This window comes from Rhipicephalus sanguineus, chromosome 9 (genome assembly GCF_013339695.2).
Source record: "Rhipicephalus sanguineus isolate Rsan-2018 chromosome 9, BIME_Rsan_1.4, whole genome shotgun sequence".
Lineage (NCBI taxonomy): Eukaryota > Metazoa > Arthropoda > Arachnida > Ixodida > Ixodidae > Rhipicephalus > Rhipicephalus sanguineus.
The window spans coordinates 129,413,947-129,438,627 of NC_051184.2; positions in this window are offsets into that span (position 1 = coordinate 129,413,947).

The window sequence follows — 24,681 nt, forward strand, 5'->3', positions numbered from 1 at the left end:
TCTTTGCGGAAATTGCGCTAAATGCTGTCCGTAAATCTCGGAACTCAGCCTGCAGATCACGCTTTAGGTCATCAAATAGTGTTCTGATCTGTTTGGACATCTTCGGTCAACGAACAGCCCCGCCACGGTGGTCTAGTGTTTATGGCGGTCGACTGCTGACTCCAAGGTCGCGGGATCGAATCCCGGCCGCGGCGGCTGCATTTTCGATGGAGGCGAAAATGTCTTAAGTTTAAGTGCACGTTAAAGAACCCCAGGTGGTCGAAATTTCCGGAGCCCTCCACTACGGCGTCTCTCATAATCATATCGTGGTTTTGGGACGTCAAACCCCAGATATTAGTATTATTAGGCCAACGAATATCTGGCCAAAATGCAGTACGACAGTGACTGGTGCCGCAACCCGTCAGCGAACCAACAATACAACAAAAGCACACACACTTTCAATAGCACATATGGTAACAGCAGCAGTGGCAGTCTACACGGGTGCCTTAAGAAATGTATAAGGTATATAAATGTATATGTCCTGCAGCACTCGACAACATGCTGTCCGTAGCCTGAATGGTATTACAGCATCATTCTTCATGTTCTTTGAGGTGGTATATAGCTCTACAGCCTCTTGTGAATTACCCGCCCAAAGAGCGATTCGTCTGTGTAGAATGAATTGGCAAGCAATTGCGCGACTACGTACTGCTCATTTGCTGCACCAGTTTTGAGGTGATGTTGAATGGTCGCTGTCAGCATGAATGAACTTTATGTTGAGCCGAAAGTACTCTTGGCATCCGCCACAGCTGTATGACATCTTCCTTATTGGTAACGTAGGCTTTTACAAAAATTACACCATCTCCCGCTAAAAGGGACCATGAGGCGATGCGAAGCCGGAGCACTTGCACGATGGCGTTCCGTTGGCGTTCGTTGGGCATGCTACCGACCTCGCGTCGTGGAACACGAAGAGGGACGCTACGCGCGTCGTATCTTCCATCTAGCCTGGCCATTAATTCTCACAGCGCGAGCGGGGAACGCGGTCGATAGGCGGGCGAGAGGGGGCAGCGTAGGAGAGGAGAGAGAACGGGAGGGGACGCGCATGCGCTCGAGCTCATGGAGGCGTTGCGCAGGAGAGAATTTGGGCATGTCTAGCCTGCGTTTCAGAGGAAGAGTGGAAAGGGGGAGGGGAGATGGGAAGTGGATAGTTGGAGGGGAGAGGGAAAGTGGAGAGGGGGAATACGAGAGGGTAGATGACAGAGGGAATGGTAAGGGGGAGTGGCGAGGAGGTGTGTGGAGAGGGTATGCGCATGCGCAGTAAGGGTGGTCACGCCGCACACCACCACCGGAGTGAGCTCCATCTTTAAGATACTTCGCATCTAAAACACGGGAACTTGAAAAGATCCCTGTCTTGCCCTCTAGCACCAACCTGCAGGAAGACTTTCCTTATATTTGCAGTCATAGGTATTTTGTACCAGCGGAATCGCATAAGGACTTGGAGCAGTTGATACTTCAAGTTCGGACCGGTTTGTAGGGAATCAGTCAGCGATTTCCGGTCTCTTTTATGCGACGGGACATAAAATACCACCCTCAACTTCGTAGTGCGCAAGTCCCCGTAGATAACTTACGCTCCTCACTGAGTTTCCAAAGTACGCTCCTCATTGAGTTTCCTGTTGGAGGCTACTTCCGCGTGTCCCGAATCACCAGACTGCCGGATGGCATGGACGTGCCGTTCCAGCAGGCCTTCTTTAGATATATTCATCTAACAAGGCTCTGAAGGCTGTTAGGTGCTGCGAGGAAGTTGTCTTCAGTAAGTTCTATGGCAGGTTCTCCCCACGGCACTGCGACTCCACACCTTCGATGCTTCTTTGCAATATTCTCTTGCAGGTTAGACAACATGCTTGAAGAAATGAACTGTTCTTCCTATGGGGAGATGCCACAACACACCAAGTCCAAAAGGACTGCAGATCACCAATAATCTCTTCTCGCGTATCAATATATGTCCTTAATACGCATTCCATTACCCTGGATGTGCTTTGCACTAAGCTCCTTTTCGTCAAAGGTCCTTGTAGTGTCCGCCCAATGTTGTGGTAATGGCCACTAGACCTTCAACTTCTTGGCTTCATATGTCTTCACCGTTTATGATTTTCTATATTTGGTCGGATCCAATAAGCAAGCTTATTCCAGGCTCGGCGTGGGCCATAGTACAGTAAGGTCGTCCGCTAATATCATCTCAAGTTCTCGAAGGTTCTTTCGAAGGAAACAGTGTTTGTAATACCGACATCTTGACAGATCACTGCTATATTGATAGCTTCGATGACTTGTTCTTTGTCGCCACACTGGCTGCTTACGTGCACCTCGACTATATTATTTCACCGTCCCTTGGAAGAAACTTCAGACGCAAACGTGTTCATTCCCTGCCTCGTTACTCTGATTACTTTCAGCCGCAAACGTGTAGCGAGTCCTTCCTTTATAAAGGCACGCTGGCTGGCACTGTCTGTGATTCCGTTTATGTAACAAGCCTCATTTTTCCTTGCCACCCCGGAATGAAAGGTTTGTAGCTGTGCACTTTCGTGGAGTGGGCAGCTCGTTGCGCCAGTTGCATTTTGCTCTGATCTGGCTGCGTTCTATTCACACAAGCTGTAGTTGTGTTCAATTTCTTGCTTTGGGTTTGGGTTGCACAAAGTAGTTGAGTGTCTTTGTATACACGAGAGGAACTGTATGCGTCCTTGCCAAACTCTCTCTTGGTGCCCCGGTATAGTCCACATAGAGCAACTCATGTTTCTGGCGAGGCTATCCTTCTCTTGGACCGTTAGAGCATTGTCGCATAGCCCCGTTACGTGTCTCATAGACTTGCAGAAGAAACACTCAGCATATTTTTACTGTCCCCTATGAAATGCGTGCAGCACAGATGATGATGGATCGTCCTTGCGATGATAAGTGGGTTCGGATGATTCTTGTGTCATTCATCGCTCTCGGCTTTCGATTTCAATGCGGGTAATGTGCAGCAAGCTCTGAGGCTCCTGACACAATGACACTGTTTTTTCGGTTGCACCAACCGATATTCGGAGCATAACTTCACCTATACAATGGCGATGGCGGTGGCGGCGAAAAGAAATAACAGTCTCTTGCGGCAGTGCTTTCAGTAGAATGTCCTAGAGCATCGCAGAAAATCTGCTTGTCGGAAACCCGTGAGCGTCGAGACTACACATATCCGTCTGGACTTGGTTTAAGAGATTGCACCGTTATTTTACATTAGATGTCTCTCCCACGCTCCCATTGTCTCAGAAGGCTCGTAGGTGGTGATGTTCTATTCGCTCTTTATCCTCATATCTGTCCTTAGGTAGCTGAACTGCATATCCGTAGCATGCGCCTGTAATCGCGAATCTAGCCATTGCTGCAGTAGCTTCTCCTCTCAAGTAATTCTGAAGGTTCTGGAACATGTCAATCTCACTGAGTGTCGCATTCTAATGCACGGTGCCATAAAACTGTTCCCACAAAGCCGTCCACTTACTAATGTTCCCGTTAAATGGCTTGATCTCTACTCGAGGCAGACGCGCTCCGATATTTACATTGCCGACGTTTGCGAAAGTACGGATGGTACTTGACGAATTTTTAGCGTCTTTGGGCGCTGTTCATGTCCTCAATTTGGCACGGTAGACGTACAAGTGTCGCAACAATTGGTCTTCGTAGTGTGCTGCCGCGGCGCATTCAGACGCGCGATCGTCCGTTGGAATGTGATCTTGCAGTTCTTCAGCTATATTCTTTAGCTTGTCATTGCTGAATGCCAGCCGTTCCTTACATGGGATAAGTGTCGCTCTATCGTTGCTGTCGCTTTCGAAGATAACCGTCGCCTCGTTGATTATTTCCGTGTTCTGTTTGCGTGCCGATGATCTATTCTGCACCAAATGGTCCATTGCTCAGTGTACGTCCAGAAACCTCGAGATTCCGTCCACACATAGACCTTGCTGTGCGCGGCCACTAACGAGGCTTATCAAGCACTCACGTTTTTCGCTTGGAGAAATCTTTCTTTTTCGTTGCTGTCATCCGTGTCGCCGATTAGCCGCCGATGGCGGGTTTTCGGCAGGACCTTGTTATGGCACGACAAAGGCCACCTTGAGCCACAGAGCAATAAAAACTCGAAGATACTGAACTGTACGATCGCTCTAAAGTTGATCGCTTTAATGGCGATACATGGAATCCGAAAAAGAAAAAAAACAGGCGCATACTGGATCGCTCCTCCGCTTCGTCTTCGTCTTCTTTCCCAGGTTCCAACAAGGCGAAAGCCTTACACGCCTCACCAATCGCGAAAGTTGACTATCAAAGGTGTCACGATGAGTGATGCAGAAAGTCATCATAGCGTGATGGAGTCACCATATGAAGTCATCATGACGTCACATACGCTGCAATTTATGAAGTTTTAATGACGTTACTGGGAATTAAAGACATCGTATAACGTCCTGTCACATAATGAAGTCATCACAAGACAACGCCGCTTGGTGTTGGTGTGCCGATGAGGGAAGCACCGGAGAAGCACGTGGGAAAGCTTGCAATGCCTGCGATCCAGAAGTTAGTGCGAAATCACGTTAGGCGTAGAAAGTTTTGGCAGGGGGCGGCAAAGTATCATTATATCGACTGATAAGAAAATTATGAACACGGATTTCGCCCAAGACTCGTCTTCGCGAAAACATAAGGGAACCTTTGAAATTTTACACCTTTGATCAGCAAAGTACCAAAGTAAACTGTGAGATCAGGCTAGTTGGTATTCCTTAATTCCATTGTTCAGCGCAAAAAGCGGGCAGAGTACACACACACAATAGACAAAGAGATGCGCAGACTTCCTTATGTATTTTATTATAATAACACGCAAACATATAGCCTGCAGAATAATACAACACCGCATATTGATGCTAGAAACTAAGAAAACGAAAGGAAAAATTGAAACTGCAGCAAAGCAAGTGACTACCACGGAACACCACTATTATTGGGCGCGTGGTGTTCCGAAACAAGCAATTGTTTTTACAGGGAAGCTGCAACTTTTTTCGTAATCCCGTTTTCAATTAGTCTAATGCCTACGGTAGTCAGTGTCAGGGTCTAATTTGACAGACATTTCAAGTCGAATTTTTCGTGTAAGACTGCCGTGTTATACTGCCGAGGGCCTTCCTTCACAACAAAGCAGATACAGATCAGATAAACGCAATACATTACGTTTTCTTTGTTATGCAAACACTCACTGATGGAAACAGCATGACAAAATTACCAATCAACATACGTTTTTAATAGTTTTTATAATGCACACAAGTTACGGATTGACAACACGGTCGAACCCACGTTCATCCCAATGCCAAATGCAATGTTCCTCTCCATATGCTTTGTTGACAGCTCTAGCGGTATCGATGAAGACTGTTTTTGAGATGTTTCGTCCTGAATTAGGATATTTATTCGGGGTTGGTGAAAACAACGGCATGTCCTTATTTTTTTTGCATTCCGGGATATCCTGGTATAAAAATGTGTTGATGTGGAATGTATGAGCTGTTAGCCCAGTCGTACGTCTTTCGAAAAGCTCGAGGCAATCTGAAATGGTAAAAAGGATTCATAAATCATAGTTGCTAAATAGCTTGGCTTCCCTCTCCATGGCTTATCGGGCTTCCCTCTCCAAGCGACTCCGGCTTGCAGAGACGTCATGGGGTAGCGTTTATTTTAAATTTGACAACCGGAACTTTCTTCACGTGCAGAGCACCGAGCAGTGCCCATAATCGTTCATCGAAATCTGGCTGCCGTGGGTTTGTGGGGTCTCAGCAATAGTAAACTTATTTATAGGCACTGGAATACTAGTAATCTTATTTACATTGAGTGGGAAGCTTTTCGTGGAATGTAAACAGTACCATCTATCTATCTATCTATCTATCTATCTATCTATCTATCTATCTATCTATCTATCTATCTATCTATCTATCTATCTATCTATCTATCTATCCGCCTACGACTTTGTGCTCTCCTGGCCGTTTGGGTAATGAAATGTATACCAAAATTTATATCGCGTAACATGACTATGCGAATATAAATGACAGGCCATAACAAGACAGTGATAACATGCATGTCATGAACCGTATAATTTACACGTTACTATCTTGGTGATTTCGCGGCCGCTTCGTTAACTCTATATATAACTCAATCGGTATTGCGTGACAAGAGGGACAAGAGCGTGACTCGGTCATTGAACCACAACCGGCTTTCGCTGGCGCACTAAATGGACCAACTATACATTGTCCGCGCTTTCGTGATGCGTTTCGGGGGGCCGATACGTCCGCCCTTCAAATCCGCCCGGCGAATGCCATCCCCATTAAAGGGATTACTGGCACCGCGCCCTCGGCGTCGCAGGCGATTATTCTACGACACAGCCCTTCTGGTGCTTGAAACGCGTTTGCAAAGAGACCATATACAGGCGTCATGTCTGGCAAGGAATCGCGTTAACCTATATAATAATGTGTGGTAGAAGAGTAAAATAGCAACTTCAGGCATCACACAATGCCAATTCAGAACGAGCGTGTTCTTTAGAGCTTTTCATCCACTGCAACGTCGTCAGCCATAATAATTAATCGTCATCAGCCACAGTACGTATGTCGCGAATTCCCGACATACGTACAGGCTGACTACAGTCAACAGATGTGTTGACGAGCTTGAAATAAGATCCCGTCAGATCTCCTTTTCCAATCTGTATGAACTTTTTCTGAACACCCTATCACACCAGGTGCATACACTCATAAAGAACCTGCACTAAAAATTCTACGACGTAGAGGAAGCCGTTAATCACAATATGAGTATTACATGCAGCGGCCGGCTTGGTGTGCTCTGCGCTGGCGGTTCCAAGTGATATGTTTGAGAGTGGCGTCGTAGCAATCTTGAGCGGGCGGCTGACTGCCACTAATAACCGAAACTACGGCAGCAGTGTCCACAAGGGCGACATACACAACAATAACATTAGTCGGTGAACAGAGAAGTGCACCACCGCCGGCTGCGTTGCTCTCCCCGCTCTGCGCCGCCGCCGAAGCCGAAGGTGTGATCACGCCGCTGCCGCTGCACTCAATAATTGTGGCGCGTCCCCGTTTTTATTTGGTATTTTTCTGAACGAGCAATCGAAACTCAATATATATCCCTTCATATGATATTTTAGTATCGTTCTCTGCTCCAAGCTGGAAAATTCGTAAGCAAGGGTGTTTGCTGGAGCCGACGTTTCGACAAGTCCACTTGTAAAAATTTTGGCTCCAGCAAACACTCCCTGTTCATAAATTTTCCACTGCAAGTTTCCATCTTCCCCTCACTATTGCCCCTTTTCTTGAATTTCCTCCAAAAGTCTCGCGAGTTTTGCATGGCCCCAACGCTACGGTGTCCTCCAGCAATAAAGGGCGACATTCAAACTCGCTGGATTGTACATTCTTGCAGTCTTGAACCTGTTTCACAATGAATAGATATATATTATAGACGAATAAATACATCAGTGGGTTTGTACAACTTGTTCATTTCATTTTAATTCATGTAAATAGATAAATAGGTGAAAAGTAGAAACAATGAACAATGTGCGGAATTTATTTGGATATATAAACGAACCAGTTCTTCACAACTGAGGCGATGCTGCACTCCAGAAAAAAGGCGATCCTATTGCCATGCTTTTTGCCTATTTTTTATTTCACTAGCCAATATATAGGCACTCTCGGTGGTTTCTTGGCGTTGCCGTCATGCCCCGTATTAAGGTGCATAAAGTTGGCATCACGTAGCACGTGACTCCAAGCACAGCACGAGACAGTAATCCTGTTCCAATATTGTCAGCTGAGAAGGATAACTCGAGGTGGTAGCCGATATGAATTCAGAGTGCAGATAGGTTGAAGGAGCGGGAAAAACAGCGTATCTATGGTCTAACACTCCTTCATCTTGTCTTTCAAAATCCCCAACCCCCTTTTTTTCTTTGAATTGCCTAACCTCTTCCTGCCCATTCAGTTACCCATTTGCCGGCTTCTGTCTCCGAGTCTTCCATCTATTTTTCCTTTTCCGTTCATTAGGCCAATCTTCTTCCTTCTGGCTTTTCTCGGTATCACTTTTTTCTTTACTCCCCTCTACCCCTGGTATTCTTGAGCCCCGCCACTACATTCGTAAGAGGAAAAGAGACATGCTCATTTCCTTTCCAGCTTCTTTTTCTTACTGGGCGTTACGAACAGCGACACCACGCGACGTCAAGGGTTAAACCTTCTTAAAACTGAATATATGAACACCGCAACTGACAAGGACAGACGAAGGTAACAACACACAGCGCTGACTGTCAACAATGATTTAATAGCGGAGCGAAGTACTTGTATAGTGAAAAAATGGGCATGCGTAGAAGGGTGCAGTTAACAGCCACTGCGAAACGATGCCACCAAATTCTTGTCACTTAACACTGTCACTAACTCTTGTCAAAACTCTGTCACTTAACACTTAACCATGACAAAGCGCCTTTTACTAAGTTAGGCCACCCAATGGAAACTTTAGCCAGTAACCTTGAGGCAACTACTTCTGCTTATTCAAAGTACCTATACTATGTGTCATGCGGTAGCATTGCTGCTAATGTGGTATCGTTACAAAGAGGAATAATTTGGTATGTAATTGCTGGCCACATGTGAGGCAGCCCTGGTGCAAGAATGCACTCCTTAGAACTCATAACGAAATCGCGGATTATAAATATGGTCAAAACATTTGCTCAAAAATGTTCCACAATTCATCTCGTCATACGTACACTTAATATACTGATCTTAATATGCTCTATGTAAACAGTGCTAGTGTATTAAATTGAAAAGGTGCACAATTTCCTAAAACGTAAACAGAGGTGTAATTTTTGCCCGTCTTTTTCAGGACACCATCATTTCATCATCACTCTTGGAAGGGCTTTGGAAAGTTTCCATGATGGCTCATGCCGATTTAGTCTTAGGCGTGCTTCTCCTACCTGTAGTTTCTTTTACTTTCTCAGTCAGCATAAGTAAGTAGTGATTTCCTTGAAACTACATAATTTAAAAAGTACCAACAAGATATTGAGAAAAATTAGCAAGCGTGGTAAGTTGCACAGATTAGTAAAGATGCGGAACTTCGAATGGGTAGCGCATAGACACGGATGCGAACGATAGCATAAGCGATAACTTCAAACTACGTTTATTTCGGAACACACAAGAATATATGTTACCTCAAATCACGATGATCTCACGCATCACGCTCTTATCAAGACAGCCCAAAAACTTTTTTAAAACTGTCAAGGAAAAACCAGTGATACCACTGAGCAGATAATGCAGCATGCGTCGACAGCAATGGCACTCAAAGATGCAAGATCAGAAAAGACAGTGCAGTATGCCAATCATCAAGAAACACAACAACAGAGATCGCACTTTATGCACTCGTTGCTGTTATATGTGCGACAGACAGCGGCCAGTCTGGACAACGTATGAACATTCGCGCAGGCGAACGTCTGTGCGTTCATCTGCGGGAGCAGCAGGGTGATTCCACGAGAGAACGAACATGCCTGTCCCGTCGATATTTTAACACGAAAGTGTTTTATGCCGGGGTCCACCAAGACTTCAGTGACGTATTTCCGTCACGGAAATGACGTCGAAAAAATATACACAATCAGATGGCAAAGAAAAAAGGTACCGTCAACGGGCATCGAACCCACGACCGCTCGGTCCGCAACAACAGATGCCGGGCGCGCTATTCACTGCGCCACGGTCACAGACTCTAGAGGCTTTACGAACGCGCCTTTTATATCTACCACTCTCACGGTCGGCTGGGTGGTGTTGACCTCTGGGAGTGGTAAGGTAAAGTAATTCGTCATTGCTGTGGCCTCCGCGACTAGCACCTGCAACGCGTTACGCGTCCGCCCCGTTTTCAATAGAAGTTGAATTTTGTCAATGCCTTAACACACCGCGAGGTGGCGACCTTTGCCCAAGCGTCGTAAAAGCGTCGGCCTCGCTAAGTATCACGCTAATACAAACCAAAAATAACTCTGCGACGCGCGCCTGCCTCACCTGGCTGTAACACCGCGTTCTATGTTCACGCGCTCGCCTCGAGAAAACTCGCGGCCGGGCTACCGGGGCGGCACGACGCGCTTTGCGTTGCCTCTAGTCCGGCCGTGATGTTCAATCACATTTTAACATGCCGCGGGATGGCGACCAAGTTCTGCGTCCAATATGCGACGCTCTTCTGGCTATCACAGCTCGTTCTCTGATTACGCTTTCACCGTTAACTACTACAGCTACCACAAGGGTTTGTTTAATCACTTAGCATGGACGTTAGTCGTCGGGATGGAGATGTACCGACAATAATCAAAGTGGGTGCAGAGAGGTTAAACGGCGCGATTAACTGCCAGACATCAATGTACATTGTGCAAACTCTCTTATATCAATGTACAGTAAGCATTCAGTTACTTCTGTAAGGGCACGCTTTATTTTCGTGTCATTCTCATTCCTGTGACGGAGGGATCAACCGTGTTTTTTTCATTTTCTTTATAATTGCGTTCTTAAGCTACACAGGCATGACACGTCTAAAACTTTTTGTCATGAGGCCATGTGTTGATACCTAATTGTGAAACAAAACTCGATATTTCAAAATCGGCGTCCACATTTTAGTGCTTTTGAAGATAGCTATAGATATGCTGATTGAATCCTGCCGCCAAATACCTTTCAGAAACGACCCATATGTGATATATCGGAAAGCTCTTCTTTTAAATGGCAGCGTTAGCCGACATTTCATACTACGACATCTGATACATGCACGCGAAACTGCTCGAGATCAGCCAGATTAGCTAACTCAACAAAAATGAAGTACATAATGCGGAGGGGACAAGAGACTTAACATACCGAGTGCCTGGAAATTTTTTAGTGCCAACGTTCCCCAAATATGACAAATACTGTTTAAAATCCGTGACATCACCCTCGGAGTTTCGGCGCAATATTTAGAAAACGGAATTTTGACATACATTTTCACGTCTGATAATACTGTTATGATGGCGAAATGAATGACATTCGAGTTCATAGAGCACACTTTATCAGTCTAAAGCGATTCAAGGAAGAAAACAGAAAAAGGAGAAGGAAGGGAGATTAACCAGAAACACTTCCGGTTGGCTACCCTACACTGGGGGATCGGGGAAGGGGAATAGAATGACGAGAAATAGAGAGGGGGGAAGAGAAAAAAAAGAGAGAGAGATAAGAGATACAATGTATTCCCTACACCGAGCAGAATTGCACCACAAGTTCAGTTTTGTGTACAACGATTCCGTTCTGCACTATGGTGTTCATTTAAGAACCGAACAAAGTCCAAGCCCGACCCGAGCTCGCCACCACAAACCCGAGCCCGGCCCTAAGCCTGGAGCTTCAGGCCAGAGCCCGGCCCGGGTCCGCTGTGAAATCTACCTTAGCCGGCCCGGACCGGTTTTCCGGGTAAGCCCGAGCCCGTGCAGTGCTATAATCTATCTATCTATCTATCTATCTATCTATCTATCTATCTATCTATCTATCTATCTATCTATCTATCTATCTATCTATCTATCTATCTATCTATCTATCTATCTATCTATCTATCTATCTATCTATCTATCTATCTATCTATCTATCTATCTATCTATCTATCCTATAGCGATGTTACAGTGGGGAATCCTCTCAACCGCCATCTATTGGGTCTCTCTCTCTACCTTGCATTTCTCGGGGACGTTGCTGGTGTTCATAGTCGTTGAAGTGAGCCGTTGCACGAGCTACTGGTCGTCCCTTACGCAAGCGTCCAATAAACATCTTTACAAGTGGTGTGCAGAGCTACGCACTAATTTATGTCCGAACATCGATCCCGCGCCACGTCTCAAGACACATCTCAGCGTCTTGACGTCCCAGCAAACAGCTCCTGCTGCTTCCGCCGTATACTGTAGTGCGCCTCTCCACAAGCAATCTCCTGTTTTAGCGGCACAAAAGTTGTGGACGACTGACATTGATGTACCAGAGGATAAGCGTTCCAACCTCGATGGGACGATGTCGTGAAACTGAGAACGACCTCTTTACCTCGCCGGTGTGGCCAGCCTCTGGGATACAAACCAGAAAACGGAATACCGAAATGGTACATGTTTGGGGCCTCAATAGCTGCTGTGCTTGGTTGCCCAGCAGTGCGCAAGGTGCGCACAGAATAGCGCTTGCGGGAACGCGCACGAGTGCCGGGTAAATCATTCGCTAGCTATAATAAAGACGTCCTGGACTTCTGTAAGCGAGCCGACGCAACGATATCGGAACCAAATGTAAGAAATATTATGAAAGGCATAGAGGGCGCTGCCGTAGGCCTGCTACTTGCAAAGCACCCATAACCCAAGAAACCGCAGAAATCATTAGCTTATGCCAAAGTTACGAGGATCTACATAGGCCGCGCTCATTGACTCGTCGCCTTCCATCGCACGACAAACGTCTTGCTGGTTTGGCCACCTCCTCCGACCAGTCCGCACTGCTTGCGGAAATGAAAGCGTTCATACGGGAGGAAGTCGTAGGCCAACTGTGATTGATATCTTTAGCTCACCCGTTGCATGTGCAACAAACCGCGTCAAATAGCACTCATGCCCTTCTGCATGGTAACAAGCAAGAAATGGCCGCCACCTCACCAGACCATCGCCTACACCCTCCGACGCCCGCGTCATCGAGCGAAGCTGACGTTCTTCCTCCACCCCACCAGGTTTCCGCACCGACACCTCTCAGGTACGACCAGGTCACCACCTGGCCTGGCCCACACTCTCCTTGTGTACATCTCAGTCCTTTAAAGTCGTTGCTAGGCACCGTGCGTAGCCTGCTATGCGGCGCTACGACCAGGCGCTCCTTCATGTGCGTCGTCCGACTTGGACAAGGGCTGCTCCGGTGAACCAATGGCGCACTTCGGACAGCCGTCCTATATGCTTCGCGGCGGCACAGGTCACGTTTCACAATACTATAATCGGGTGCAGCCACATGGACCACGCCATTGGTGACAAGCCGGCCGACCCATCCATATTATGACCACCTTCGCTATGCCACCACCATAACTACTTTACGCTCTCGGTCGAAATGATCGCTGTAATTAAGTTTTCTGTTCATGAAAATAAAATTACATTCACTGATTCATTCATTGATTCATTGACAACACCCGCCGCCCAATCCCCCTCATTCCCCGTTTCTACGCCGTCAATCATTATCGCCGATACGGCTTCGTCCCTTCACTCGGGAAGAGGAACACAAAAAACAGTCGCAGTAAAAGAAGCAAGCACCGAGACACCGTCGAAACGTAGAAGTCCTCTTCGCAGCACGTGCAATGGGATGGAATCCTTGGTCGACGGTGTCCCCGCATCTACACTCATGAACATAGAGACCGCAAAGTGTCATGGACGCCAAATTTTGTTGCTTATTTCACAAAAACATGGCTACCATTTTCGCAGTGCCAATGCGCAGCATATTCACCCCCTAACAACTTCTACCGCTCGTGTTGCTATTGAAATAATCATCATAATTATTTATGTTCTCACGGTGTCATGTTCGGCGGTGAGTTCTTTCGCGCCACAATGCGGTCATCGACCGCGCAAGGGCTGATATAGCGCTCTAGCGGCTCTTCATTGGCAACCTTCAACACTCCTCCGCATTCCAGGAAATAAATCGTTAAAGCCGACACCCACGTTACTTCCAACGTGTCAACAGTCCTGTCCATCTAGTCCCTTGGCTTGCCGAACGCCTTTGCATAACATTCGCCGTTTGGCGTGCATCGAGCGCGGAAGGCTCTGTTGCTCCCTGTTGCGACCGTAGACATCACAACGAGAATTAGCACAATATTTCTTTGCAACACTTTTCTGGCCCTATTATGCTCCTAAGAGGAGCATCTATTGGCGCCCTGGAAGCCATCAATGATGAGCGAGTTATTGCCACGCCCGACGACACGTGCAGTTCAAGCTGCCGCATTTTCATTCATATCTCTATGTGGAAACAGGCAGACAGACGTCGAAGCTGTGACACCACAAATTACACATTCCGTCCGAAGCCAGCGTATGCGAACAAGAACAGGTGCAGCCATCTCGTGCTTGGTGCGTCGTCATCGTCTTTCCGTGGTCGGATATTTCTAGAACGTTGCGAATATGCTACAGGTGGCAGAACCAGACAGCTGTGCTACAAATTCCACGCGGCGAGCATGGCAGTCTGGATTGATTGTAAGGTGAGAAGTTGTTAAAGCGTCGGTATCAAACCACGCAGCTTTCAGGCAGTGGATGGAAATCGCACCTTCCTGGCCATTCCTGAGCAGGATGAAATATTTACTCGTGGGTCCGATGACCCTAAACGGGCCATCATACTGGGGCAGCCGGGGAGTTCTCCCGGCATCTGGTCGCACAAAAACATGCGTGCAGTTTTGTAGGTGAGGACTGACAGAGACACGACGGCTTGTTCGTTGTTGTTGGGGAAGAACTACCATACGCACAGCGTTGCGCAGATTGTATGCCTAGTTGGAAAAGTCTGCGGGTTCCGCGGGTGGGTGAGTCGCTGAAGAATTCACCAGGAACTCGAAGAGTTGTGCCAAATGTCAGCTAGGAGGCACTTATGGAGGAGTCACTACGAAGAGACGTGCGGATGCCAAGCATAACAAAAAAAAAGGTGCTCGGTCCACGATCAACGAAAAGCAGAAGCTATGAGTGAAGCGCTCAGTTGGCGGTGAAAACGTTCGATGATTCCATTCGCGCTGGAGTAGTGCGAGTTTGTGTTGATGCGGTTTACACCTAGGAGCCGAGGTAGATTGTCGAACTATGTTGAGTCGAATTGGCGACCACGGTCAGTCGTAATGGTGGAAGGAACAGCGTTGCGGCAAATCCACATAGTGATGAGTGCTCGAGCTGTGGACTCCGCAGATATGGCTTGAATAGGGATCGCTCAGGCTATCTTGTTAACCTGTCAATGCATGTTACTAGGTCGCAGTCGTTCCCGTTTTGACGAAGGGGACCGACAATATTCCCCATGCCATCATGTATAAGCCATCCGCTGTGGCATGTACACGCTGAGTGGAGGAAGAAAACGTTGTTGTTGCTGGTCTGGTTCTGGGAATACATCAACTCCTGGCTGTTTGTCTTATTTCGTCTGTGACACTGGTGAAGAGGCTGGGTACATGCAGCTTGGCCCCCAAGTTCCAGCCATGACTCCTAGCAACTTGGAGACAGCTACAGCTCCCACAGCACGAAGGAGCCGCCGCCTGCTAGGAGTACCCCCCAAATTCGGTTCCTTGTTAAGACTTGACAAGCTGACAACCTCGACTATAGGCCAGGAGAGTCAAACCAACGACGCCTCGTCTCCGCTCCCGCATGTTTCTCATGCACCGCAGACACCACAGTCTTTCCACGGAGACATTTTCTGTTGATGACTGGCTCGACCACTTCGATCGAGTTGCCAGCATCAATGAATGGGATGAAGGTCGCAAGCTGCGGAGAGTTTACTTCGCATGGGAAGACTCTGCCAAAACTTGGTACGAGAACCACGAGAGCCTCTTTGCGACATGGCAAGAGTTTAGCGGACAGCTCTGCGATGCGTACCGCAACGCCGAAAGGAAGGAGAGAGCGGAACAAGCCATCTCGCCTAGGAACCAGCGACCGAACGAGGGAGTTCCGATGTTTGTCGAGCACATGCTTCGACTCTTCAGGCGCGCCGACCCTGCGATGTACGAGGAAAATAAGGTGCGGTATTTGATGCATGGGTAAAAAACAGCTCTTCGCCAAACTAGTACGCAATCCAGCAAAGACCGCGGCCGAGTTCATCAGTGAGACGACCACGATGGAACGTATTCTCCAGCAGCGGTCGTCACAGTAGGAACTCCACAACATAACGGTCACTGCATGATCTACGGGGTCTGACAGCGAGAGGCAGGCCCTCGCAGATTTCATAAGAAGTGTCATGCGGGACGAGCTACGCCAACTCCAAGTAGAGGGACCTCAACTAACCGCGACAGCATTCGCGGACACCATCAGAAATGAAATCAGATAGGCGGTCGCACCACTCGCGCCACCAAGACCTGAGGTCCCTGTCTTGACTTATGCGGCGGCCCTCTTCGACTTCGCCACTTGCGTCAAGGTTTCCGAGCCCACCTACGTATCTGCCATCCGGCTCAAGACAGAACGTTACCAAGGCAAGCGTGTGGCGCACGTCAGATAACCGTCTGACCACTGTGGCGAAGCGGGCCAAGTGTATCGTACCCGTCAGTACCGCCAACTGGGTCTCCGCGGCTTCCACCCTGATGCTCGGTGCCCACGCTACGGTGAGCGCCCCCGTGAAATCAAAGCGTACCTTACGGGGCAGCAAATTCCTCCCCCTGTTCAACGACGCCAGTAAAGATCACCGTCCCCTCGCCGCTCCACGTCACTTAGCTTGCCCTCTTCGTCCTAAGCTCCTTTCAGAACCAAGTCACCGAGTCTCCACAGGGGAAACTAGGAACCGCGGCTTCTGGGAGTGAAGCCCCTTCCCAACGAATTTTCGAACAGCCTTCCTCGACGAAGCGACCCGATGATGACCGTTCTGAATTTTTGTTATTTACTGAGAGTAACAAGACTGTTTCTTCTGACATCACCGTATTCGTTGATACTCATACTGTCACTGCCCTCGTCGACACGGGCGCCAATTATTCAGTTATGAGCGGCGCCCTCGCGTTCAAACTGAGGAAAAATTACCACCCCATGGCAATGACCCCTGTTTCGCACAGCACGTGGCCATCTAATGAAGCCGACTGCAATGTGCACAGCACGTATTCGAATATGTGCATCGACGTTAACGGGGTCTTTCCTCGTATTACTTGGTGCTCCCGTCCACTCATTCTGGCACTGGACTTTATTCGTGAATACGGCGCCATCATTATTCTACTTGAGTTGTTAGTGGCGCGGGAGGACCCCTTTCATCCTGAAGCTGAATCTGACAACACCCACTTCTTGAAGAGAGCCCGACGTTTGTCCGCTGAATCTGTGACTCTGCCCCCTCGTAGTAGTCTCTTTGTCAGCGTTGAACGTGAGCAGGACGTCCCCGACACTGTAATTGCGGATGGAAATCTGTCATGATGGTGAAGCGCTAAAAGAAACGGAGACTTACGAAGAACGCAGGACGCAGTGCTACTAGCAACTGAGTTTATTTTGAAAACAACGCCCTCATATACACAAAATGTGCGTCATCACTAAAGCCAAAAAAAATTAACACTTGATCATAAAAGAAACAAACAGGTAAGAGATAAAAACCGCGCATGCACCCCTACCAAGAAACAAATGCACTTCAATTTACGTTTTTTATAAAAAAGCAACTTCACAATCCGATAGCAAAATGGACGGCTGACTAATGCAGGCATTGCCGCTCCTCCTTATTTGATAAGCCTCAACGATCTTCCTGACAGTTCGATCGGCGTGCTTGTCAACAACAGTGGTTTTTTCTAAGTCAGTGTTGAACGTGCACTCTTTACAGTGCATTGCTAAATGTGAACACGGTGCCCTCTTCAATGAACATTCGTGTTCGCGATGGCGCACATTTACGCATCGGCCAGTTTGGCCGATGCAATGCTTTCGGCATGTAAAAGGAATATCGTACACCGCATCCTTTCTGCAATCGACAAACTTTGTTCCATGCCTGATGCCACATCCATGCTTGGTTTCAGTACGTTTTATCTTTGCGAACCTTTCCACTGCAGGGCATATGTTAGCCAACTTGTTTTTCGCCGAAAAAATACACATACCCCATACCTCGACGCTATCTTCTTTAATCTGTGTGACGTGCTGTGCATGTATGGAACAACGGCTATCTTCGTTCTTGTTCCGCCTTCATCCTTAGTCCCTCCGACCCGTGCCTGTGACCTCATCTGTTTCATCTGACGGCGATCCCTTTCACATGCCAAAAGCCGGCAGATCCCACGCATTGTGGGAATCGATGTAATGCGAAGCAGCCAGCAAAGAGCTGCAAACATCGTCTTGTATGTCGTTTAGCAAAATGCGTGTCATGGTTTTCATGTTAACTCCTATTATTTATGTTCGTCACACAGTAACGTCCCGCAATACCAACATCGGGGTAGATCAAGCTAGCAAAACGGCCGCAAGCGCCCATGAGCCTGGCACGTAAGTCATACTGTACATGACATGCGTGTCATGATTTTCACGTTAACTCGTGTTATTTATGTTCGTCACACAGTCACGTCGCAAGATACCGATTTCGGTGTATATCGAGCTAGCGAAACGGCCGCCAGCGCACCATGAGCGTGGCACGTGTCATGCTGTACATGACATGCGTGCCATGATTTTCATGTTAACTCGTGTTATTTATGTTCGCCACACAGTCACGTCACGCAATACCAATTTCGGGGTAAATCAGGCTAGCGAAACGGCCGCCAGCGCCCCATGAGCGTGACACGTAATTCATGCTGTACATGATATGCGTGTCATGATTTTCAGGTTAACTCGCGTTATTTATGTTCGGTACACAGTCACGTCGCAAGATACCAATTTTGGTGTATATCAAGCTAGCGAAACGGCCGCCAGCACCCCATGAGCGTGGCACGTAGGTCATGCTGTTCATGACATGCGTGTCATGATTTTCATGCTACCTCGCGTCTTTAAGTTCGTCACACAGTCATGACGCGCAATACCAATTTCGGGGTAGATCAAGATAGCGAAACGGCCGCCAGCGCCCCATGAGCGTGACACGTAAGTCATGCTGTACATGACATGCGTGTCATGATTTTCATGTTAACTCGTGTTATTTATGTTCGTCACACAGTCACGTCGCGCATAACCAATTTCGGGGTAGATCAAGATAGCGAAACGGCCGCCAGCGCCCCATGAGCGTGACACGTAAGTCATGCTGTACATGACATGCGTATCATGATTTTCATGCTACCTCGCGTTTTTAAGTTCGTCACACAGTCATGACGCCCAATACCAATTTCAGGGTAGATCAAGCTAGCCAAACGGCCGCCAGCGCCCCATGAGCGTGACACGTAAGTCATGCTGTACATGACATGCGTGTCATGATTTTCATGCTACCTGGCGTTTTTAAGTTCGTCACACAGTCATGACGTGCAATACCAATTTCGGGGTAGATCAAGCAAGCGAAACGGCCGCCAGCGCCCCATGAGCGTGGCGCGTAAGTCATGCTGTACATGATGTGCGTGTCATGACTTTCATGTTAACTCGTGTTATTTATGCTCGTCACACAGTCACGTCGCAAGATACCAAATTTGGTGTATATCAAGCTAGCGAAACGACCGCCAACGCACCATGAGCGTGGCATGTAAATCATGATGTACATGACAGGCGTGTCATGATTTTCATGTTATGACTTGGCATTTATGTTCGTCATACAATCATGTTACGCCATACCAAGGTTGGTGTGCATTCGATTAACCAGGCGACCAGGAGAGCACAAAGGCGTAGGCGGCTAGATAGATAGATAGATAGATACGCTCAAAGTCGCAGAAGTTCGCTAAGAAATGCTTCGCACTTAAAAGGATGCACTCATCTGGAAAACTAGCTCCTTTTAACCGGTGAACCTGGGTCGAAACACTTTCATCCATGAATCTGTCACTGATCTGCGTTGCCCGAGGTGTTATTCAACCCAGAAATTGTCAGGCTTGCCCGCTAGTCACGAACTTCAGCGAGGAGTATCGTCATCTTACAGGGCGCACCCCAATCGCATACCTTGAAGACATTACCGACGTCGCGTGTCACTCAACATCAGCTGCCCTTTCGTCGTGCGACCATTCCGCCAGGGCGTTCGCGAGCACTCTCGACGTAAACCAGGATCTACCTTCAGGACAACGGGAACGTCTTTTGGATATACTCGATTCATTTCGAGAATGCCTCGTTACAACCTCGAGGGTCAACCAGACGCCGCTTGCCAAGCATCGTATCATCACCGAGCCTACCGAGAGATCCGTTCGACAACAGACGTACAGGGTGTCGCAAGAGACGCTATGCGTCAGCAAGTCCAGCAGATGCTCGAGGACGACGTCATCCAGCCATCGACCAGTCCGTGGGCTTCACCTGTTGTGTTAGGGAAGCAAAGAAGATGGTACCCTGAGGGAAGAAAAAAGATGGTACCCTGCGTTGATTATCGAAAGTTGAACAAGATCACGAAGAAAGACGTTTATCCTTTACCCCGAATAGATGACTTCATGGACCTTATAAAGAACGCTCATAACTTCTATTCCATGGATCTACGCAGTGGCTACTGTCAAATCGCAGTTGACGAGCGTGACCGTGAAAAAACCGCTTTTATTACTCCTGACGGCATCTATGAGTTTAAAGTGCTTTCTTTCAGCTTATGCTCGGCGTCAGCTGCTTTTCAAAGACTGACGGACATGGTTCTTTCTGGGCTCAAATGACAATCATGTCTTGTCTACCTAGATGACGTGGTCATCTTCTCGGACACCTTTGAACAGCATATCCAGCGCCTACAGACAGTTCTTGAGGAGATTCGAACAGTCGGATTTCCTCTCAAACCTGAGAAATGTCATTTTGCCTAGGAGGAAGTCAAGTTCCTTGGTCACGTCATGAGCCACGCTAGTATCCGCCCCGAACCTGAGAAAACAAGCGCTGTCGCCGCATTTCCTGTGCCAAGAAACAAGCGCGATCTACGCCGATTCCTGGGGCTGTGGGCATACTACAGATGTTTTGTCAAAGGTTTTCCCAAAATCACTTTACGCCTCGACCAACTTATGAAAGAAGGCGTACTGTTTGTTTGGGGTCAGGATCAGCGGCATGCCTTTGATACCCTATCGAACCTTCTCCAGGCTCCCCCTGTACACGGTCACATTGACGAGAACGCTGCCACAGAGCTACACACCGACGCCAGCAACGTCGGACTTGGAGCTGTGTTGGTTCTATGGCAAAATGACCTAGAGCGATTGCCTATGCCTATCGAACATTATCACCTGCAGAGAAAATCTACTCTGAAACACAAAAATAATGCTCAGCTGTTCTTTTGGCTGTAACAAATGTCGACCATACGTGCACGGCCGCCCATTCAGAGTAACTAGCGAGCACCATTCCTTATGCTGGCTCGCCAACTTCAAAGATCCTTCAGGTCGCCTTGCACGATGGAGCCTTCGGCTGCAAGAATTTGACGTTACTGCCATTCACAAGTCAGGACGCAAACACACCGACGCTGACTGCACCAGTCGGAAGTGCCAACGCTTACCTTGATGAGGACGACGCTTTCCTCTCCTCTGTATCAGCAACCGACTTGGCTTAACAACAGCGCAACGACTTAAAGCTCAGCCTACTGATTGACTATCTAGAAGGGCGCAGATCCCGTCTTCCCCGAAATTTCACGCGCTCGCTAGCCTCCTTTTGTTTCCGGGATGGAGTCCTTTATAAGAAGAACTTGGACCATACGCAAGCTACTTACCTGCTAGTTGGGCTGACCTCGCTTCGTGACGATATTTTACATGCTTGTCAAGACGAACCATCTTCCGGACACCTTGGGTACACGCGAACATTGGAACGAATTCGCCGCTCCTATTACTGACCACGTCTCACGAAGACCGTCAAGCACTACGTTCGCACATGTCGCGAATTGCAACGCCGTAAGACACCACCTGTCCGAGCGGGACTGCTACAACCAATCGCCACACCGAAAGCACCATTTAATCAGGTTTGCATGCACTTGCTGGGATCATTCCCCACGTCTGCGTCTGGAAATAGGTGGATTGTGGTCTGCACCGATTATTTGCCACAATACTGCGAAACAAAGACCCTGCCCAAAGCTTGATATTGCCCATTTTTTCGTCAACAATATCGTCCTCCGTCACGGAACGGCAGCTGTCATATCTACTAATCGTGGGACAGCTTTCACCGCAGAGATGCGACTGGAAGTCTTGAGGCTGAGTGCCCCAGGACATCGCAAAACCACGGCTTATGATCCCCAAACGAACGGAATCACTGAACAAGACGATTGCAGATATGCTGCTATGTGGCCATTGGCCACAAGAACTGGGATGATATCCTCCCTTACGTAACTTTTGCTTACAATAGTGTTGTCCCTTTCTCCACTCTCCCCATCTCCACTCTCGGCTTCCCCCATTGCCTCCCCCTTTCCTATTCCCCCTCTCACCACTATCCCACTCCGCTTCTCCTTCCCTCCCCATTTCCCCCCTCCACTTAAGCCCTCTCCAACTCCCCTCTCACCCTCTCCACTTTCCCTTTCACCCTCTCACCTCCCCCTCCGAAACGCGAGCTCGACATGCCGAAACGCTGCTTCGCATGGCATAATGGTCCCCTTTAGCGGAAGATTGTGTGAGTTTTTATCTGTCCAAAATTCTTTTATTGGGATAGCAATTATATGGACAGTCTCGGCTGTTGTTTGCCGTTGCCGCCTTCATGCACCGCATATATATATATATATATATATATATATATATATATATATATCAAAACCACAAAGAAAAATAACTCAGAACAACTTTCCGAGTCGCGGAATCGAACGAGCGACCTCCCGCTTTCCAGCGCGCGGCGTTATACGGTTAGGCCACGAACAGCCCCGCCTTTCAGCCTGCTAACGGCGAGCTATTTATATAAACCACTTACATCAGCATGCTTTCTGATTTACCACATAGATGGCGCGATGTCCACGCGTGGCGCGCTTTAAAGATCATCGCCCCGTTCCTGCGAACGCCGTTGCTCTTCGCCCTACAGGGCGTGGTTGCCTTCGTGCGCTTATCTCGAGGAAAGAAGGGGGCGGCTGGCGGGGGCGGGGTGAGCGGGGGGTAGTATGTCTTGTGCAGCGTACGAAGGTCGCTTCGACGCTGCAGAGGCCGCGTTTGCGAAAGGGGCGCGCTGTTCAAACAGAAATAAGTAACGACTGGGACAGTTAGTTCGCGCTCGTCCAGTGTGTACCTGTTCGTTCGTTTCGTGCGTCCTGCTTTATGTTTGAGCAGTGCGCTTCCAGTGTCGAGCTGTGACGCATGATAGTTTGTGCTCGTACTGTGTGCGTTCTTTTCAAGCGTCCTTTAGGCTCGAGCGACGCGCTGGCAATTTCCAGCTGCTTTCCGTTCTTCGCGTTACATTCCAATTTATTGCTGTCGCATTCATTGCTTCGTCGTTGCGGCGAAACTGTGACTTTTTTCGATTGCCTCATAGCCTTTCTGCGAAAACGTTTCTCCTGGCATAATCACAAAGCGTCCCTCCTTATCCGACAAAACGGCTCTCAAATCCTCTGAGACAAGATAATTAATTACAGGTTTTACCTTCCCTTGCAGATTCGGATGACACGTAGTGGTCGATAGATAGTCAACGTACTCGCCTAAGCACATGGACCGCGCCTCTTCTGGTACGAATCTGGCAACGGCCCTCGCGGCTCCAAGTTTTTCCGCCGGTGATAGCCTCGGCTCGAACCCAAGCTTGGGTCCGCCTGCCAAGAATTTCAAAAGATGGTCCGGTGTGGGCTTACTTTCCAGCACGTAGACCCGTGCGTGCTGGGTGCGACTGTTGTTTTCTTCTTTTTTTTCTTCTTCTTTGGCAGAAATGGCCGGACTTGCTACCGCAAGTGCCCAGTGATGTCTTCTGTGGTTTTGCTCTATACCCTGAAATTTCCAAGATGTTGACTCCCGCCTTGGTTCACTTCACACGTAACGCGAAGGGATCTCTTATAACCTTGCCCGTTGATACCACTCAGATATTAGGACCTTGCAGATTCTTCTGGAATCCCCTGGGGAAGGATCCACACCACCGAACAGCGTGCACACGTCATTCGGGCACATTGCCTGCCGGATGTGCCATGATGCACTTCTTGCCTTGCACACACATACCGCGATTAGTGCAGCTAAAAAAGCCGGATCCGAAGCAACAGGAAAGTTAGTGTACGGAAAAGGCCATATGTAAAAGAAATAAACTTGAGCAAAGTAGCTATTTGGACGAGTTGGTCGAACTTCATCATAAAACAGCGCCCACACACAAATACAAAAGAAGAAGGAAGAACTAACGACACGAGCGCTGACTATCAACTGAAATTTTCATTCAACACATAATATAAAATTGATCATCACTTGATGCAAAATATGTGTATCAAGGTAATAAACGCGTGACAGCATGCGCCAGTTCAGCAGGACATCACATGTCACATCCGAAGTACCATCTAAAATGCCAATTTCGTTTTCTAGGAGATTAAGTGAAGCCTGGCTCATACAACGCCTTCCCCTCTTTTTGATGTGTAATGCTTCTATAATTTCTCTGACGGTGCGATCTTGATAACTGTATAAAACGCTTGTATCAGTGAGGACAGCATAACAATTGCACACCCTACAGTGGGCCGCCCAGTGAGCATGCCGTTCTGCGCTTTGTCAGCTTCGTGTTCACGCATCCGCCCATTTAGGGGGGGGGGGGGGGGATCGGAGATCTCTGTTCGTTCCGCGTTCGTTCTGGCTGTGTAACGTCACAGAAGTGGGCGGTCCGCAGCTCTCTTCTGCCGAGAGGAAGAGGACAGCCAATCGTCAAGCGGTAAGCGGCGAGCTTTCCGGAAGTAGACGCGCATCGTTTGTCCTCGGTAAAGGGACCCAATATTTCAAAACGAAGTGTTTCTCGCCTTCGAATAAATACAGCTGTTATACGAAAAGATATTTTTTTTCTTTTCGAGCTCAAGAAACTTCTGAAACAGCAATAGCTTTGAGTGCTGATATTTATTGGTGTTAGTTTATCTAACGTGCTTG